At 51.6% G+C, this 3,767-nt stretch overlaps 1 pseudogene across 1 annotated transcript; it reads right to left on the bottom strand.

Annotated features, from left to right (window-relative positions):
- Positions 1-208: 208 nt before the first annotated feature.
- LOC147611018 (receptor-like protein kinase THESEUS 1 pseudogene) lies at positions 209-3,365 on the bottom strand (annotated as a pseudogene). Its single transcript, XR_015263938.1, has one exon. The product of XR_015263938.1 is annotated as a receptor-like protein kinase THESEUS 1 pseudogene (transcript).
- Between the last annotated feature and the right edge of the window lie 402 nt (positions 3,366-3,767).

Below are 3,767 nucleotides of genomic sequence, written 5' to 3'. Positions count from 1 at the left end.
GCAAGGAGTACCTTGCATACAGTCAAGGACCGAGGCTTCCAGAGGCCAACTGTAGATGAAGACTAGACAATAAGAGCCTCCAAGCAGAAGGGTACCCACCCCTATCACAGAATCCTGAGCCCCTTGTAAATTAAAAAGACACATGTTGCAAGCATGACACATCCCAAATGCCAGTAACAGAAAATATAAACAGCAGTGCAAGAAGCAATTATAACAAACCTTAAAGCTTTTCCGGTCAAGAGAATACAACACAAACCAATCCTTATTGTCGGCATAATTTAAAGGAATATCCTTAACGGCAAGGCCTAAGGTTGCCTTGTTGCAAAAGGGAAAAAAAAGGACAGGAAACAGTATGGGGCTTCAAGCACATATAAGGTTACAATGAATTGTGTCGTATGTAGTTTGCTAACCAATCATAAATGTGAAGAGATGCCTCCTGTAAATGGATTCTTTCAGAAGACAACCCAGACATCTGTAGAAGAGCCCTTGCCACTACATATGCTGAGAGGGTTCAAGATTGTGTTACCTGAGACATGACAGTCCATGCATTGTCAACAAAGGTGATTGCATCCATGATGGAAATGTAGGAGGCATTACTCATTTTTTGACCTGGCTTGGCGTCATGTCCGTCTCTACCTGCCTTGAGGGTTCACCAACTGGGAGAAAAGAGCACTAGCTGTAGCATCCTCTGAATCCTCCTCACTTGCCATACTGTTCAAACTATGGCCCTCTACTCCACTTGTATCCCAATGCTCTTGAGCAGGAAGTCTTACGGGAAGCTCCAGGATTTGGTTCCGGCTATCTTCATCCAATTCGCCTGCCATGGCTGTCTCTTGTAGCTGCAAAGCATACTCCAAGTTCCAAAGAATATCACCCATTGCAGGTCTATCAATGCCTTGCTCTGCCAAGCACTTCTCAGCTGTTTCCCCATACTTCCTCAATGAGTTACTGTTTATAGTGCCTGAAAGATGGGGATCAACTATCTGGTCAAGAAGCCCCATTTTCTGCCAGTGCATTGCCCACTCCGCAATGTTCACTTGATCCCTTGGAAGAGCAGGGTTGATGGCAGGGCGGGCACAAAGAACCTCCATCAGTACCACACCAAACGAGTACACATCAGACTTCTCAGTTAGCTGTTGCCTCCTGAAATACTCAGGATCCAGATAGCCAAAGCTCCCTTTAACCGCTGTGCTCACATGAGTGCGGTCCAGGGTTGGTCCTGTCTTAGACAGGCCGAAATCTGACACTTTGGCGACCAGGTTTTCATCAAGTAGAATGTTAGTTGTTTTCACATCTCTATGTATGATGCCTTGGGCGGCTCCAGTGTGAAGGTAGTGAAGACCTCTGGCAGCTCCAATGCAGATATCCAGTCTTTGCCTCCACGACAAGGGGCGCAAGTCAGTACCATAGAGATGGCTTCTTAGGGGCCCATTGGCCATGTACTCATAAACCAGGATCATCTCGCAATTCTCATCACAGTAACCGATGAGCGAGACAAGATGCCTATGCCTGAGCTTGGATAACATCTCAATTTCTGTTTGGAACTCTGTTATGCCTTGCTCTGATCTAGGGTTTCCTCTCTTCACTGCAATCTTGGTGCCATCATCTGTCATTCCTTTATAGACTTTGCCAAAACCTCCTACTCCAAGCACCTGAGCTTCATCAAAGTTGTTGGTGGCCTCTTGAATCTCTACAAAAGTAAACTGGCGGCCCAGACTGGAAGGTACAGAAGAGACATAACTGCCTGTGCCACTCTTATGAGAGATTGTAGAGACCTTGCTTGCCATGCTTGCAGAGTTACCACCATGCATAGGGAGAGGGAGCCATGCAGAGGGAGACTGCTTGTAAACCTTAGATTTCCTACGGCAGAAAAGACATATACCTGCAATGATGAGCCCCATAACGAGCACACCTGCAACGACACCACCTATGACGGGGCCAAGATTCAAACTGCTGGAACCTGACGCTGGAGCTGCCCTGGCCATGCCTCCATCCAGACTTCCAGCAGTGTTGTTGAGCTTCCATATCTCAATGCCATTCAGGATGGCATTGTTGTTGGTTGTGGCAGCATTAGGGGTGGGGCCTACCTGGATCCAAAGGGAGGAGACGCCACCGGAAGAGTTAACGGTGAAATCACGGTAGTAGGCATGATCCAAAGTTTTGAGGAAGGCGAGGTCAACGGAATGGTCTGCTGTCTGGTTCTGCAGGTAGATGTCAAAGATCCGAACTCCGATAGCGCTGTCGACGATCTCGCAGAGATGCAGGCGTACAACGTACAGAAACTCGGGGTCAATGGGGAACACCCAGGAGATGTTGAATGAGTTGTCGGCAGTCTGTGAGTCCTGCATCTGCAGTGCCGTGCTGTACACCACCGGCGGGGCGATGTATGACGGAAGTGGCGGCGTGTACACTATCGACGCCCGACTTGTCGAAACATTCATCACTCCGGCAGCCGAGAAGAGGAAGCTCTCATTGGCCTGCCAGGTTCTGTATAGGCCAACAGAATCGTTGCCAGGAGTAACAAGCGGACCTCCGACATTCACCCTGTGCATGCATTCCACTGCAGTTGACACCATTCCAACAGCTTGCGGAGTGTTCAGCCCCAGGGGGCTCGAATCATCCAGGATGATGTCGGACGGCATGGAGACAACCTCCAGCGCGTTGATGAAGGCGTAAGAGCCCTTGCTCGGCTGGAAAGAAATGCTGAGTGTGCTGGAAGTTGCATTGACAGAATACTCCTTGAAGAGGTAGACGGAGTTAGAGTTCTGGATGGAGGACGTAACATGGACGTCCGAGAGGAGAGTAAAGTCGTTAGCTGTGACGGAGAAGACGGCGGAGTTGAGGTCGTAGGCGCCGAAGGCGAAAGGGTAGAAGTAGAGGCGGATCCAGAAGCGGGAAGGAGTGACGGAGAAGGTGTAGGTGGAGGTATTCGGGAAAATGCGAGCAGTGGTGAGGAGGGGAGTGACGGAGACACTGCTGGAAGGGAGAGTGGAAGTGGAGGCGAGGATTGTCTGGGAGGCGGAGAGGAGGCTGGAGGAGGCAGAGTCCGACTCCCAGGTACGTCCATCGACGGTGGTGTTGCTTACGGAACCGCAGTCAATGAGGAAGGAGTTTGACGGGGAGTAGTTGCCCTGGGCGGAGGAGGGGGGGGTGAAGTGAAGGAAGAGGAGAAGGGGGAAGAGGGCGAGGAGAGGCGGAGCTCCACTCATGGCGAAGGAGCGGGTTCCGACAGGGACTCGAGTCGTAAGCTGCTGGTGATTTGATGCAGATACTCTCGAGGGAGAGAGATGGGCTCACCCTGTGCAGGCACAGAGTAGAGCAGCAATGTCGCGATACTTCTGGTGGAGAAGACACAAGGGCGCGAGCGGGCGTGGAGAAGGCGCAGGGTCGAGAGCTGACTGGTTTTATCCAAAATGAAACGGGGAAAGCGAGGTGGCAACAGGGTGGGGAGCCATGTGAGCAGGGAGGGCCCACAAGGGGGGTTAATACGAACGACCACCAACTTTGGCGGGGCCGGCGCGCCTGTCTGTGATGGCTGTATGCGATTGGCGGACAGCTCTTCTCCACTGCGCGCAACCCCCCCCCCCCACTCCACCCGCATCAGCAACCAACTCCCCCGCACGTTCTGCCTGGTCCCACCCTCCCCCCCGCTGACCCCACCCTCCCGCCCCCCTTTGCATTTTCCAAAATTAATTTAAAACACCTTTTGCCTATTTGACCATTTATTTTTCCCAGCGTACCCCCCGGAGTTAATCACGGGGAAAACC

Source organism: Cibotium barometz, chromosome 48, assembly GCF_041138505.1.
Source record: "Cibotium barometz isolate CiBa-2024 chromosome 48, ASM4113850v1, whole genome shotgun sequence".
Taxonomy (NCBI): Eukaryota; Viridiplantae; Streptophyta; class Polypodiopsida; order Cyatheales; family Cibotiaceae; genus Cibotium; species Cibotium barometz.
Note: the sequence above shows the minus strand (reverse complement) of the source record. Positions and strands in the feature narration are given on the sequence as shown.